Source organism: Micromys minutus, assembly GCF_963924665.1.
Source record: "Micromys minutus genome assembly, chromosome: X".
Lineage (NCBI taxonomy): Eukaryota > Metazoa > Chordata > Mammalia > Rodentia > Muridae > Micromys > Micromys minutus.
In genome coordinates this window covers 110,322,373-110,339,672 of record NC_137970.1, presented here as the reverse complement: position 1 = coordinate 110,339,672, position 17,300 = coordinate 110,322,373, and positions in this window count along the sequence as shown.

Below are 17,300 nucleotides of genomic sequence, written 5' to 3'. Positions count from 1 at the left end.
CAATTTTCATATTGTCTTTCCAGTTTGACTGTTGTCAGTGATTTCTGATAAGTTTCCTTTATACAGGCTTAACCTCCAAGTCCACCATCCTCCTTGTGGGTTTTTCTCCTGTCCTAAAAGAGTGGCAGTTTAGGACTCTAATTGCTAAACTGATAATATTATATATGGCAACAATATGCTCTTAGCTCCTTTCAACTTTTTCTTTATATTGATCCATTTATTTATTAGTCTGTTTCTCTGAATCTCTGTCTCTGTCTCTGTCTCTCTCTATCTCTCTCTGTGTGTATGTATGTGTGTGTGTTTGTGTGTGTGTGTGTGTGTGTGTGTTCATGTACTTGTCACAGACACTCTCCAGCTTCCTTTTCTGTGATTGGGGGATAAAGCCAGGGCTTTGTGCTTGCATGGGTTCTAACACCACCCTTTATCACAGAATTTATATTTTAAAAAGTAGTAACAATTATGCATTAGAAAATAATACCGGAGAGTCTAGTGTGGTTCTTCATCATTCTATTTCTTTTTTATTTCCTCTTTCTTATTCTTCTACTATCTTCCCTCTCTTTCATCTATCTCTCTTCATCATCTTCATCACTCTTTTCCTACTCCTTACAGTTGATTTTTTCTCCTACATCTTATTCTTTGACAGTTACCTTCTTTTGCCTTCCTCCCCTCCACTTCATCCTCTCTTATTTTCATCTTTCTTCTATTCCCATCACATCCCCCTCCTCTACTTCTTCCCTCTTATCTTCCCTTTGATAAGAATGTCAATTCCATAATCTCTCTCCATTCCACTTTCCTCCCTTCACTTCTCTTCTTTATCCTTTTTTCTAATCTTCTCTCTTCCATCCCTCTGATCTTTCTCTTCTCATTCCTCATAATCTGGACTTCCCCCTTTCACCCCATTCCCTCCTCCGTATTATTTGTGTTTTATCCATGTCCTGCTTTCACCTTCTTCTTCCTCTTCACTTTTCCCCCATGACCTGACATTCTTTCCTCTTCCCTCCTCTTTTCACTCCCCTCCTCCTCCCTCTTCCCCACGTTGTCTCCCTCCTCTCATTTTTTCTCACTATTGTTCCATAGTGTCTTCTCTTTCCTCCTAACTCTAATTTTCTCTTACCTCCCATTCTCATATCTCTCTATCCCTTTCCTTTCTGTTCCTTTGTTTCACCATTTCCTCCTTTTTCTTTGTACCTCCACATCCTTTTACTTTTTCTTTACTTTTTTCTCCCAATACACTCTTTCATATTCTTCCTATCTATTATTCCTCATTCCACTTTCCTGTCACATTCACTCCTGTCTCTGCTTCTCCTTTCTGTCGTCTTCCCTTCCCTCATTTTCCCACTTTTCTCTTCTTGCCTATTTTCCAAAACAGTATTCCTCTTCCCTATTTTATTACCCTTCCTCTCTTACCTCCTCATAAATTTTCTCTTATTTTATGGCTTTTGCTTCTTTTTTCTATCCATGTTTTTTCCTGTTCCTCTCCACTTCTTTCCTGGGCCATCTCTTATATTCTCTCCCCCTCATTCGTATACTTTTCTTCTTTCTCCTGCTCCATCCTTCTTCTTTTCTTTTATAACATCCCTCTTCTTCCATCTTCACTTTATCCTACTCTGTCTTTTTCCAGCCTACCTCTTCTCCTCTCCCCTTCTTGCTCCTCTTCTTTTCCCTCCTCTTTTCTGTTCCCTCATTTTCCATCCTTTTACCTCATCCCTCCAACCTCTTCTTACTTCTTCTCTTCAGAATTCATTTTGCTTTATTTTAGACTTCTAACCTCTTTATACAATGTGTAAACTCCTCTGTTATTTGTTCCAGTCCTATTGATCTTCCTCTGGGCTTTATGGTTTCCTCCTATGATGGCAAGCATGCAGCCTTCCACTACAGGACTCTTCTACCTTAATATCCTACTCTTGATATAAATTTTTGATCTTTCCTGGTCCTGGTCCTCCCGGACCTTCTAAGCCCCTCTAGCTTTCTCATGTCTTTATGACCCTGTGGCCTTATATCCCAGTATTTTACTTCTGGTGTGTATCCTGCTCCCATCAGGAGTACTGTGTCCAGAGAAGTCTCTGAAATTGACCTGTTCTTCCACACTGTGTCAAAATCCTGAGCTTCTACATAGATTCCTAAAATCACAGACACTTGCTATCTACACCTGACATATAAAAATGACCTGGTCATGCTGCCACACTTCCAACTTATTAACCACAACACATCCTGAACTTCCCTCTTCAACATAGCACAGTCCACCACATCCCAGGTCTTCTCTAGTCTATGATACCTTCCGATTTTCTCACAAGTGACCTGCTGCTGTGTCTCCTGCCTCCCTTCTTTCCTCCTTGAGACCTTTCTGTAGTCCTCCAGGTCCTTCCTCTTATTTCCATCTTGTGCTCTCTTCTACACAGTCCTCCGAATCCCACCTGCTGTTTCTTCTTCTATTTTCATAAGGTTCTTGTTCTGCTCCTCATTCCTGGATCCTCTTTTGTCTGCTACCATACCATATGCCTTAGACTCTGTCCTCATCTCAAGCTTCTTCCCCAGTCTGTTGATATTCAAATCTTAAAGATCACCCACTTAGCTTCCCTTCCTTTGTGAGCCTCATCACAAACACCTGTCTTTCTCCTCACATCCTATCTTCTGCCAAACTTCTTACCCTTAGCATGGGCCTGTCTCCCCATATTCTTACCCTGCTCTGTCACCTCTGTTCATATAGCCTTTCTACTAAATTCTGCCAGACATTCCAAGATCTGAAATAAGTTATTTTTTCAAGAAACATGATCTTTGGGCTCATCTGACCACAGGCTTAAAGGAGCTGCCTTGTTCTCAGGTTGTCCTGATTTGGATGGCCCCACAGCTGGCAGCTTGCTTTTTCTCAGCCTTCTGAAATCCCACAATGTTCCTCTCCATCCTTTTGTTTACTTCAAGTATCCTAGAATTTTCCAAACCTCCATCATCACAACCCTCATCCATATTGCCCCATCTAGGGCCTAGCTCCCAATTTATTACACTTTTTTGAGCATCAGTCATTTCTCAACAGCTTCCTAGCCTACAAGTGCACATCTGAGCACAGTCAGTGTCCTGCTCCCCTCTCAAGACACATGTTATTGTCCTGCCCTCCCTGAAGCCTCCTCTAATCCCTGCTCTTTCCCATCTCTGGATGTGAACCGTGCTATTCTCCCCTATTGCCTCCCAACTTGCTACCCTGATTTCTCCTTTTAGCTCCCAGATTTCTTACCTAATAGAGCCAAGAACCTTTCCTTAATCTTTTCTGTTCCTTTAGCCATTTATTTTCTTTCTGCATACCTCTGAAGCCTGACACCAGCTTCCTCTGCCTTCTAGGTCAAATAGACACCTCTGCTTCTATAGGCCTCTGGCCATAGTCTACTTTTCTATTCTGACCATGTCCCCTCCACAGTCTTCTCCTCCCCTCTAGGCTCCTCCCCTTATTCCTTCCCTACTTAGAACTCCAATCACACTACTACAATACTCCCTAGCCTCCAGCATACTGCCTCAGCCATCTGCCCTTCCCCCATGACTCTCATGCTCTCCTCAGTAGACTTAAGACCTCCCACAGCTTCATTCCTTTCCCAGAACATCCTGTCCTGCTCATTCTACCTTTGTCCTACCCCTTTAGCTATGAACTGTCCCCAGTAGCCTCAGGTGACACCTCATCAGTTGTCCTCTCCTACCCAGCCTTCTGCCTCTCACATCCTACTTGTGTCTTGGCCTGCTCGCCCATGTGCACTTCTCCAAACCCTTTGATTTTCCCCAGTTTTTTGTTACCTCTAGTCTGCCACCTCTCCACTGGTATTTCCCTGTTTTATGCTCTCTGTCCAGTAGACTCCTCAATTTATCCCTTCTGCCTCTGTTATTCAGCCCTCTTACTCATACCCCAGCCCAGCCTCATATCTTCCATGACACACTGCCTCTCTTTTCAGTCCACTGCCCTCACAATTCCCTGTCCAGATCAGCTTCCTGATAGGTCTCCATCCCTAGGGCTGCTTTTAGCTCCTCCCTCCCTCTGTGCCTACCACTCTCTCCTGCAGCCTGTTATGTACCTCTCAAATTTTCACCTTCTCCCAACCCCCTGAACCTCCTAGCTTCATCCCAGCTTCTTTCTCAGTGTCTGTCTTTTCCATTGTATACCATATTCCCAGAGCAGCTGGGCTTTCAGTCCTGGATTTCTTCTCCCCCTAAAGTAGTGCTCTCTGTCTCTGCCTGCCTCCTCCCTGCCCTCCAGCTATTGATATGACCTGTGAGCCTCATGCTCTGTTAGCAGATTCATACTCTCTTCTGATCCTCTGTCCTGGCTGAGGATATATACTTCCTGAGCATCCTGCAATCTTCCTGAGTCTCATAACATTCTGGAACTCTGGGTGTCCTGTAACCTGCCCTACACTGGCAACCTCCTCTCATCTGTCACTTCCTCTTGACCTGGCAGCCTGCCCCTTTAGTGTTTGACCCTTCTTTATGAACCTCCTGCCGGATTTCCAATGTACCCTTTCTTCTAGGCTCCTCTCCTTTTTAGGGCTTTCTGTACCCAATATCCTCCAAGTGTACACATATTCTACCATGTCCGCAGCCCACTATGCCTTTCCCCAGAACCTGTGATTTTTTTTTTTTTTTTTGAGCTCCCTGCCTTCTCCTTTCCTCTGTCTTCCTCTGCTGCCTGGAATCCTCCACCCCCAGCCTAGCCCCCTATTGTACTCCAAGAAGTTCTTGTGCATCTCTTCAGATTTTTGTCTTTTTCATGAGATCTCTACCTTCCTAGGGGTCTACAGTTTCCCTGAACTTCCTGACATGTTCCACAGGAAACCCAAGATCCAGCCCTGCTCCTCTTGATTCTACCCTCCAATAAAAATCTCCAGACTCTCTCACTTCTCCAGACTCTCTCACATCTCCCTAGCTACATATGAGTTTTATGCCCTTTGGGCCTTTCCCAGGCTTTTTTTGCTCTTTTCCTTCTCCAATCTGTTGTTTTCCTGCTGCCTCTTTTTCTACCTCCAGCCCTTAAAGGGAATTCTTCTTTATAATTCTGCTGCCCTAAGACCCCAGGCTCCTCCCCCCTGAGCCTCCTGCACTCTTACTAAGCCACACCTCACCTCAGTCCTAGAGTTCCTGGATTCTCAGGTAATCTTTCAGAATGGAGTTCTGAAAACCCCAAACTGAGGTGGAGAGTGAAAAGCAGGCATCCCTCAGTTCCAAAATAATCTTCTATTGTCTCAATTCCAAAAGGTGGTCCAAATATCAGGAAATGAGCTCAACCTATAGGAGGGATTCTATTGGTTAGATAAAATTTAGCATTCCTCAGGAACTTGTGAAGCCAGTTCAAGACCTGTGACCGACTGGACAGATAATTACCTGTTGTGTCTGGAATCTCAACATGGAAACAGGTATTACACATTCCAAGCATATCCTAGCAACCTTCCCTACCTTACAATCCCTGCAGCTCAAGGGCTTCCCTTCCCCCAGCTCCTCAATCTTGCTATTATTGCTAAGTATTCTCTCTGTCTCTCTGTCTCTCTCATTCTGTCTCTCTTTCTTTCTCTCTCTTTCTCTCTCTTTCCTCCTGCTTCTCTTTATATTTTTTCTCAATTCTCTCTGGCTTGCTCAAACCCCCTCTCTTGCAGATAGTCCTGTGTGGTTCAGGATGCTGGCTATGCTCAATCTATTTCTTACTCTCCTTACTCTTCTTTCTTATCCAGAAGCATCTTGCTATTCTCTCCATTTTTAACAAACATAAAGACCTTCTGCTTACACACACCATGTGGGGAGCAGTTATGTCTTCAATTTATACAGCATCCAGATCCAGCAGTCCTTCAGCAACCAAAAGGCAGTAAGCTCTTTACACCTGATACTGCAGAGAAGACTATAGAGTGCACACAGTGGCCTGTAGGGTTGGGTTTCTTTTCCTCTTACTCTTGAAGTTCAACTTGTATTCAACACCTCGACTCCAGACCCTAGAATGAGAGAGAAGTCTTTGATTCAGTTTCTATCTCTGAACGGTGTGAATGAGACCAACTGGAAACTTCTGAACCTTCTGAGTCTGGCTCCACTGTTGTACATTTAGAGAAAGAGAGAAAGAGAGAGAGACAGAGAGTGAGAGAGAGAGAGAGAGAGAGAGAGAGAGAGAGAGAGAGAGAGAGAGAGAGAGAGAGAGAGAGAGAGAGAGGGAGGGAGGGAGAGACACAGACAAAGACAGAGACAGAAGGGGTTATTATCCAATTATCAGTGAGTGCATATTATGTCTCTTCTATTGTGACTAGGTTATCTCACTCTGGATACTATTCTCTAGAAGCATCCATTTTCTTAAGAATTTCATAAAGTCATTATTTCTGATAGCTGAATAGTATTCCACTGTGTAAATATACCACAATTTTTGTATTCATTCTTCTATTGAAGGACACCTCAGTTCTTTCCATCTTCTGGCTATTATAAATATGGCTGCTATGAACATTGTGGTGCATGAAACTTTGATGTATGTTGGAGATTCTCTGGGGTATATGCCCCGAAGTGGAATACATGGGTCTTCAGATAGTACTATGTCCAATTTTCTGAAACATTTCCAGACTGATTTCCAGAGTGGTTGTGCCAGTTAACATTCCCTCCAACAGTGGAATAGTGTTCCTCTTTCTCCACATCCTCGCCAGCATCTGCTGTCATCTGAATTTTTGTTCTTAGCCATTCTGGTTGGTGTGAGGTAGAATCTAAGTTTGTTTGGATTTGCATTTCACTGATGGCTAGTGATGCTAAATACTTCCATAGATGCTTCTCAGACATTTGATATTCCTCAAGTGAGAAGTTTTTGTTTAGCTCTGTACACCATTTGATAATAGGGTTGTATGATTCTCAGGTGTCTAGCTTCTTGAGGTTTTTTTGTATACCTTGGATATTAGGCCTCGATCAGATGTGGGGTTGGTAAAGATCTTTTCCCACTCTGTTGGATGCTGTTTTTTTTTTTTTTTTTTCTTGACAGTGTCCTCAGCCTTAGAGAAACTTGATCTCATTAAGTCTCATTTGTCAATATTTGACCTTAGAGCTTGAGCCGTTTGTGTTCTGTTCGGGAAATTTTCTCCCATGCCTATGTGTTCTAAGGTTTCCCTAATTTCTCTTCTAATAGTTTCGGTGTACCTGGTTTAATATGAAGATCTTTGATCCACTTTCACTTGAACTTCCTACAAGGAGATAAGAAAGGGTCTATTTTCATTCTTCTGCATGCTGATTGCCAGTTGGACCAGCACCATTTGTTGAAGTGGCTCTTTTTCCTTTGGATGTTACAGCTCCTTTGTCAAAAATGAAGTGACCATAAATGTGAGGGCTCATCTGTGGAACTTCTCTTTCATTTATCAACATCCCTCTCTCTGTACCAGTACCATGCAGTTTTTAGCACAATTGCCTTGTACTATAGTTTGAGGTCAGGGACAGTGATTCCCACAGATGTTTTCTAGTTTTTGAGGATGGATTTCGATATTCTAGGTCTTGTGTTATTCCATATGAAATTGCACATGGCTCTTTCCCACTCCATGAAGAATTGGGTTGGAATTTTGATGGGGATTGCACTGAACCTGTAGATTGGTTTTGGTAAGATAGCCATTTTTACAATGTTTATTCTTCCAATTCATGAGCATGGGAGATCTTTCAATTTTCTGAGATCTTCCTCGATTTCCTTCTTTAGATACTTGAAGTTCTTGTCATAAAGGTCCTTCACTTGTTTCATTAGTCACACCAAGATATTTCATATTGTTTGTGACAATTGTGAAGGATATATTTTCCCTCATTTCATTCTCCACATCATTTTCCTTTGTGTACAGGAAGGTTGCTGATATGTTTGAGTTAATTTTATATCCAGACAGTTTGGTGAGCTTGTTTATCAGCTTCAAAAGTTCTCTGGTGGAACTTTTGGGGTCACTGAAATACACTATCATATCATCTGCAAACTGTGATGTTTTTACTTCTTCCTTTTCACTTTGTATTCTTTGATTTCCTGTCTAATTGCTCCAGCCAGGGCTTCCAGTACTATGTCAAATACATAGGGGGAGAGTGGGCAGCCTTGTCTAGTCCCTGATTTTAGTGGCATTGTTCAAGTTTACCAACTTTGAGTTTGATGTCGGCTATTGGTTTGCTGTATATTGTTTTTATTATATTTAGGTATGTTCCTAGAATTCCTGTACTTTCCACTTCTTTTAAAATGAAGGGGTGTTGAATTTTGTCAAATGCTTTCTCAGCATCTAGTGAGATGCCCATGTGGTGTATTTCTTTGAGATTGTTTACATGGTGGTTTACATTGATGAATTTCCACATATTAAACCATCCCTGCATCCCACGGATGAAGCCTACTTGATCATGGTGAATGACCATTTTGATGTGTTCTTGGATTCGGTTTGTAGGTATTATGTTGAGTATTTTTGCATCAATGTATATAAGTAAGATTGGTCTGAAGTTCTCTTTCCTTGTAGGGTCTTTGTATGGTTTTGGAATGAGGGTTATAGTGGCCTCAAATAAATTAGTTAGGTATTATTGCATCTGATTCTATTTTGTGGAATAGTTTGAAGAGTATTGGTATTAGGTCATCAATAAATGTCTTCTGCACTGAACCCATCTGGACCTGGGTATGCTCTCTCCACTGTCTTTTTAGAAGAACTCAGAGCTATGAGTTTTCCTCTCAGTACTGCTTTCATTGCATCCCGTAGGTTTGGGTATGTTGTGTTTTCATTTTCATTAAATTCTAGAAAATCCTTAATTTCTTTCTTTATTTCTTCTTCAACCCTGATACGATTTAATAGTGCATTGTTTAGTTTCAATTTGTATATGAGCATTTGTTGTCTCTGTTGTTATTAAAGAAAAGCCATATACCATGCTGATATGATAGGATGCATGTGAGTATTTCTATCTTCTTCTATCTCTTGAGGCTTGTTTTGTGACTGATTATATGTTCAATTTTAGAGAAGGTGCCTTGAGGTGCTGAGAAGAAGTTTTCTTTTGATTTAGGATGATATGTTCTGTAGATATCTATTAATTCCAATTGGTTCATAACCTCTGCTAGCTTTACTGTGTCCTTGTTCATTTTCTGTTTCCATGATATGTCCATTGGTGAGAGTGGGTTGTTGAGGTCCCCCACTATTATTGTGTGGGGTGCTATGTATTTTTTAGCTTTATTAGGGTTTCTTTTATGAATATGTGTGCTCTGGTATTTTGAGCATATATGTTAAAGATTCATAGTTCATCCTGACCAATTTTCCTTGTAATGAGTAAAAAGTGTCCTTCCTTATTTTTTGGTAACTTTTGGTTGAAAATCTACTTTCTTCAATATTAGAATAGTCATTCCAGCTTCTTTCTTGTGGACATTTACTTTTAAGGGTTTTATTATTATTATTATTATTGTAACCTTTTACTCTGCGATAGTGTTTGTCTTTGTCACTTAGATGAGTTACCTGTATGCAGCATCTCTTTCTACAGAAATGTTCCTGCTAACCTGAACCAATTTTTGTGGTTTCTGCCATCTTACCTCTTAACTTCCTGATTCCCTACATTTCTCTTCACTCATTTTCATTTCCCCCTTCTATTCCCTATGTCCTACAGTTCCATAATTCCAATATATTTCTCGTATTCATATTTTTGTTTGTATCCTCACAATCTGTTTCAACTTTTTACTTTCATCCCTTTCTCCCTCCTTCTCCTCTCTTGTAGCTTCTTTATCCTATCCTCTTCATTCCTGTTTTCATTTTGCCTCTTCTCCCCTCTTTTAGATCTTATCTCCAGAAATTCTTCTCAAATATCACCTCTTTTCAAGTCTTCCTTTTGTTTATCTTTCTTGTCTTTTTTTCTTTTCTTGTCCTCTGTTTTTAATCTTATATTTCATCTCTTCATTTGACAAATGTCCTCTTTCCTTCTTTTCCATTATCTTATATTTTAAGTTCTCCCATCCTTCACAACTCCTTCTTTGCTCCTTCTACCTCCTCTATATTCTCGTTATTTCTGCTTTATCCTCTTTCCTCGTTCTACCTCAGATGTGCTCCATCTACTTTGCATCTCCATCAACTTTCTTCTTCCTACCAGTTTTCTCTTTGTTCCTACATGAGTCTTTGATCAATCACCTCATACTTTATTCAATCTCATTCCTCTCTCTTCTTTTTATTTTTTCCATTCTTCTTCCAGATACTCTTCTGATTCCTAGTGTTTGTCATCCTCTCAATTTTATTTTTTTATTTTTTAACAACTTTACTTTACAAAACAAAGATAAATGTACAGATTTTAAGCATTTTTTGCATAAAATTATACAATACATTTTTGTCAGTACTTTTTTCAGATTTTAAAATAATTTTTACATAAAACTGTATGAATATATTTTTAGTCAGTACTTGATATTTTTAAACGTTTGATAGTATGCATTTAAAACTTAATACGTACAATGATCATAAAGTACATGTAAAACAAAACGTAACATGAAAATAGTCAAAGTTTTCTTGTTGTATAAAGATATATTGTTTTGTTTTATTTTCTTTTCTTTTTTTCTTGGACTTCATACAGTCTGTGAGTTGTTTCTGGGGCAGTGCAAGCCTCTGGGGTTAGCATCCCATTATCAGTGACTGCATAGTATGTCTGTTCTTTTGTGACTGGGTTATCTCACTCAGAATCATATTCTCTAGATGCAGCCATTTTCTTAAGAATTTGGTCAAGTCATTGTTTCTGGTGGCTGAGTAGTATTTCATTGTGTAAATGTACCACAATTTTTGTATCCATTCATCTTCTGAAGGCCATCTGGGTTCTTTCCAGCTTCTGGCTATTATAAATAGAGCTGCTATGGACATTGTGGTGCATATATCTTTGTTGTATACTAAGGTGTCTCTGGGGTATATGCCCAGAAGTGGAATAGCTGGGTCTTCAGGTAGTATTATGTCCAATTTTCTGAGGTATCACCAGACTGATTTCCAGAGTGGTTGTATTAGTTTGCAACCCCACCAACAGTGGAGAAGTGTTCCTTATTCTCCTCAACCTTGCCAGCATCTGTTGTCATCTGAGATTTGGATCTTGGCCAATCTGACTGGTGTGAAGTGGAATCTCAGTGTTGTTTTGATTTGCATTACCCTGATGGCTAAGGATGTGGAGCACTTCCTCAGATATTTCTCAGCCATTCGATATTCCTCAAATGAGAAAATTTTGTTTAGCTCTGTACCCCATTTTTAATAGGGTTATTTGATTCTCTGGTGTCTAATTTTTGAGTTCTTTGTATACCTTAGATATTCGGCCTCTATCTGATGTGCAGTTGGTAAAGATCTTTTCCCATTCTGTTGGCTGCCGTTTTGTTTTCTTGACAATGTCCTTAGCCTTACAGAAACTTAGCAATCTCATTAAATCCCACTTGTTAGTCTTTGACCTTAAAGCTTGAGCCATTCGTGTTTTGTTCAGAAAATATTCTCCTGTGTCTATATGTTCTAAAGTTTTCTCTACTCTCTCATCTAATAGTTTCATTGTATCTGGTTAAATGTGGAGATCTATGATACACATACACTTGAGCTTTGTACAAGGGGATAAGAAAGGGTCTATTTTCAATCTTTTGCATGTTGAATGACAGTTGGACCGGCACCATTTGTTGAATAGGCTGTCATTTTTCCATTGAAAATTTACGGCTCCTTTGTCATAGATCAGGTGACCATATACATGAGGGCTCATGTCTGGATCTTCTATTCTATTCTATTGATCCACATGCCTATTTCTGTACCAGTACCATGCAGTTTTCAGCACAATTGCCTTGTAATATAGCTTGAGGTCAGGGAAAGTGATTCCCGCAGATGTTTTCTTGGTGTTGAGGTTGGATTTCGCTATTCTAGGTCTTTTGTTGTTCCATATGTAATTTCAAATTGATCTTTCCAATTCAATGAAGAACTGTGTTGGAATTTTGTTGGGGATTGTGTTGAATCTGCAGATTGCTTTTGGTAGGATGGCCATTTTTAAAATTTTGATCTTTCCAATTCATGAGCATGGGAGATATTTCCATTTTCTGAGGTCCTCCTCAATTTCCGTTTTTAGAGGTTTAAAGTTCTTGATGTACAGGTCCTTCACTTGCTAATTTAGAGTCACAACAAGGTATTTCATAATTTTGTGACAATTGTGAAGGGTACATTTTCCCTAATTTCTTTCTCCACATGTTTGTCCTTTGAGTATAGGAAGGCTACTGATTTGTTTGAGTTTATTTTGTATCCAGCCACTTTGCTGAACTTGTTTATCAGCTATAGGAGTTCTCTGGTGGAGTTTTTGGGGTCACTTAAGTACACTATACTGTCATTGGCAAAGAGTGATGTTTTTTTCTCTTCTTTTCCGATTTTTATCCCCTTGATCTCCTTTTGCTGTCTAATTGCAACAGCCAGGACTTCCAGTACTCTGTTGAATAGGTAGGGGGAGAGTGGGCAGCCTTGTAGAGTCCCTGATTTTAGTGGGATTGCTTCAAGTTTCCCACTGTTAAGTTTGATGTTGGCTGTTGGTTTGCTGTATATTTATTTTATGATGTTTAATATGGACCTTGGATTCCTGTTCTTTCCAGGACTTTTAACATGAAGGGGTGTTGGATTTTGTCAAATGCTTTCTCAGCATCTAGTGAGATGGCCATGTGATTTTGTTTTTTGAGTTTTTTATATGGTGGATTACTTTGATGGAGTTCATTATACTAAACCATCCCTGCATCCCAGGAATTAAGCCTACTTGTTCATGATGAATGATCGTTTTAATGTGTTCTTGTATTCGGTTTGCAAGGATTTTGTTGAGTATTTTTGCGTAAATGTTCATAAGTGAGATTGTTCTGAAGTTTTCTTTCCTTGTAGGGTCTTTGTGTGGTTTATGTACAAGGGTTACTGTAGCCTTAAAAAAAGAGTTATGTAGTATTCCATCTGATTTTATCTTTTGGAATAGTTTGGAGAGTATTGGTGTTATATCCGCAATAAATGTCTGATAAAATTCTGCACTGAACCCATCTGGACCTGGGCTTTTTTTGGTTGGGAGGTTTTGATGACTTCTTCTATTTCTTTAGGTGTAATAGGGTTATTTAGATGGTTTACTTGGACCTAGTTTAACTTTGGAAACTTGTATCTGTCTAGGAATTCATCAATTTCCTCCAGATTTTCCAATTTTGTGGAGTATAAGATTTTGTAGTAGGATCTGATGATTTCTTGAATTTCCTCAGTTTCAGTTGTTATGTCTTTACTTTTTTTCTGATTTTGTTAATTTGTATACTCTCTCTTTGATCTCTAGTTAGTCTTGCTAGGGGTTTATCAATCTTGTTGATTTTCTCAAAGAACCAACTCTTGGTTTTGTTGATTCTTTCAATGGTTCTTTTTGTTTCTATTTGGTCTATTTCTGCCCTAATTTTGACTATTTCTTGCCGTCTACTCTTTTTGGGTATATCTGCTTCCTTTTGTTCTAGGGTTTTTAGCTGTGCTTTCAGGTTGCTGATGTAAGATCTCTCCATTTCATTTTTGGAAGCACTTAGGGCTATGAGTTTTCCTCTCAGTACTGCTTTCATTGCATCCCATATGTTTGGGTATGTTGTGTTTTCATTTTCGCTGAATTCTAGAAAGTCCTTAATTTTTTCTTTCTGTTTTCCTTGACCCTGATATCGTCTAACAGAGTGTGGTTTAGTTTCCATGTGTACTTAAGCTTTTTGTTGTCTTTGTTGTTGTTAAAGAATAGCCGTAGACCATGGTGATCTGAGAGGATGCATGGGAGTATTTCAATCTTCTTATATCGATTGAGGCTCATTCTGTGTCCAATTATGTGTTTAATTTTCGAGAAGGTGCCATGGGGTGGTGAGAAGAAGGTGTATTCTTTTACTTTAGGATGATATGTTCTGTATATATATATATATATATATATATATATATATATATATATATATATATATATATATATATATATTAATTCTAGTTGGTTCAAAGTTTCTGCTAGTTTTGCAGTGTCTTTGTTCAGTTTCTGTTTCCATGATCTGTCCATTGGTGAGAGTGGGGTATTAATGTCTCACACTCTTATTGTGTGGGGTGAAATGTATTTTTTGAGCTTTAGTAGGGTTTCTTTTATGAATGTGGGTGCTTTTTTATTTGGAGCATATATGATAAGTATTGAGAGTTCCTCCTGACAGATTTCCCTGTTAATGAGTAAAAAGTGTCCCTCCTTATCTTTTTTGATAACTTTTGGTTGGAAATTTACTTTATTCGATATTAGAATAGCCACTCCACCTTGCTTCTTTGGGCTGTTTGCTTGGAAGTTTTTTTCTCACCCTTTTACTCTGAGATAGTGTCTATCATTGTCTCTGTGATGAGTTTCCTGTATGCTGCAAAAGGCTTTTAGTATTCTTTCTTTGCTTTGGGCACTTGGTGTTTTGACTATTATGTGTTGGGAGGTATTTCTTTTCTGGTCCAACCTATTTGGAGTTCTGAAGGCTTCTTTTATGCTCGTGGTCATCTCATTCTTGAGGGAAGGGAAGTTTTCTTTTATGATTTTGTTGAAGATATTTACTGTGCCTCTTAGTTGATACTCTTCTCCCTCTTCTATTCCTATTATCCTTAGGTTTGTTCATCTCATTGTGTCCTGGATCCTGGACATTTTGGGTTAGGAGCTTTTTTTTTTCCTGCATCTCCTCTGGCTGGTTTGTGTATGTTTACAATGTTGTCTTCTGCCCCTGAGATTCTCTCTTCCATTTCTTGTAATATATTGTAAATGCTTGATTCTGTGACTCCTGATTTGTTTTTTAGGTGTTCTAGCTCTAGGGTTATCTCTTTTAGTATTTTCTTCATTGTATCAATTTCCGCTTTAAATTCCCCCTTCCATTCCTTCATCTCTTTGATTCTGTTTCCCTCTAGTTATTTGAGTGTTTTTCTTGTTTCCTCTTTAAAAGCATTTGCATCATTTTGCTTTTCCTCCCGTTCTTGTTTAAGCATCTCTAACAGCATCTTGAAGTATGATTTCAGGTCTGTGTCTTCTTTTTCTGGAGTGTTTGGCATTCTGATGTTTGATGTTATGGGAGAGTAGGGTTCTGGTGTTCTCAGGTTGTCTTGGTTTCCTTGGGATATACTCTTTCTCTTTCCTCTTGCCATTTTGTTGTCAGTGATATGTTCTCGCATTTCCCTTGTATCTGGTCTGTGTACCTGGATCTCCACTGGTCCAGGTGGCAAATGGGCCCAGCCCTGTTCTATGCCTCGAAGTGGCAAGGGGGGAACAGAGGTACCAAAGTTCTGTTCCTGGTCCCAGGATCAGGCAGGTTGGAGGTTGCTACACGCTTGCGCACTCCACAGAGATCTCTGTGCTCTCCAGCCGTGTAGATCTCTGACTCACCAGTCTCGGAACCTTGGGAGCTGGCGTTCCGCCTGGCAGATTGGCCAGGTTCTGCTTCGAGATATGAAGTCGCTGCCTTACAGTTACATCCTATTTCCTAGGATGACTGACAAAAAATCACATTATATTAATGTTTTTGTTGATATAAAATATAAAATGGATCTTTTCAAATTTTATGTTTGCAAATTCGTAGGTAATTACTTAAGAAAATATAGTAGAAATGAAATTATTCTAAATAAACCTAAATCCCATATGAAGAAATGTTCAATTATGACGAGTTAGTGTCAGCAAAAGTATATAGTTGAAACTTATAGGTAGTAAAAAGGAACAACCATTGAGGAACATGGTAAGCGTTCCTCTACATAGTATGGGTGCTGCCACTTATTGTTCAATGTTAAAAGCACTATACAATGTAAAGCACTGCCCACATTATTCTACATATTAATATACTGCAAATGTGTTCTCTATCCTTTACTGCAACACTCATAAAACATGCTACCTGAATACTTGCCTAATTCTTCAGTCGTAGGATATTAGTAATTGTACAATACTTCTTATTTCTGTAAGATTTTCTCCTCTAACATGTCTTTTGTTTTAAGAAAATTATTCTCATCTCAAAGCTATTAAACTGATCCCTTATTTAGGTTAGTATATATTCAAGGTTCTTCATAGGTTTATCTTGTAATGCACAGAAATTGAATATAAGGATTATGGAAAAGAGGGAATCAGGATCTATTTAGAAAGGCTGTGCTTCCTGACCACACAGCCATGACCTTTCCCAAACAATTCAGGAGAGAGCCAGTGGCACAGGCCTGTAAGGTATTGTGTTGTATACTAACATTTCAGAGTGTTCTTGGCAGTGCTAAGTGGCCGATGTTCCTTTCCAGCCCAGAGTAAGTCCCTGGATTCTGACAGAGATAATTGTGATTAGCCTGGGCAAGGCAGTGATTGATCATCACTATCTGAGGCAACTTCCACTTCTTGTTACAACTGGACCAGAAGTGAAAATGACACTCTTTATCTTCCTTCTTCCAACACTCACATCCTCTTCTGTTTCCAACTTTTTTTTTCCATGCCATAAATTTTACTTCATTTTGTCCTCCACCAATTTACAGCCTCCAGTTTCCTACTCATTTCAACTCCAACTCTCTTTCCTCTTTTCTTTTTCAACCATTTCTTCTTCTGTTTAATCCCTCCTTTTTCTCTTCTTCTTTTCACCTTCACTTCCCTCTTCACGTTTCTTCATATTTCCTTATCCTCCTATCCTTCCAGCTTCCATTTCCTTTATGTATTCCTCCACCTTCCACTTCACTCCATTCTTTGCTTGTGTTTTCTCCCTCCCAATCTCAACTGCTGCTTTATTTATTTTCCCCCATTCTCTTCAGCCTCCTTGCAATCATACCACTTATGCAGGCTGTATCTTCTTGTCCCATCTGCACAATGTACTACTGTATTTTTTTCTTCTTCCCTCAACAACTCCCATTCCTCATCTTCAATTAAGAAAACTTACTTGCTTCTCTGTTTTCCTATGTATCCTCCATTTTACTCCTTCAATGTGTGACCTAAGCTAATTCAGTTTTCATTCTACTATGAACTGATATCTCCTCAGGAGTAGGTTTAAAGAGGAGGATTCATATTAAAAGCTCACTTTCCTTTTCTCTGGATTTACAAGAGGGCCTTTTCTTACCATTTCTAATGTATTTACAGTTCCATTCTATTTCCTAGGATGACTGCCAAAAAATCACATCATATTAATGTTATCATTGATATAAAATATAAAATGGATTTTTTCAAATTTATGGTTGCCAATTCGTTGTTAATTACTTAAGGAAATATAGTAAAAATGAAGTTACCCTAAACAAACATAGATCCCATATGAAGAAATGTTCAATTATGAAAGGTTAGTGTCAGCAAATGTATATAGTTGAAACTTATAGGTAGTAAAAAGCAACAACCATTGAGGAACATAGTAAGCATTCCTCTACATA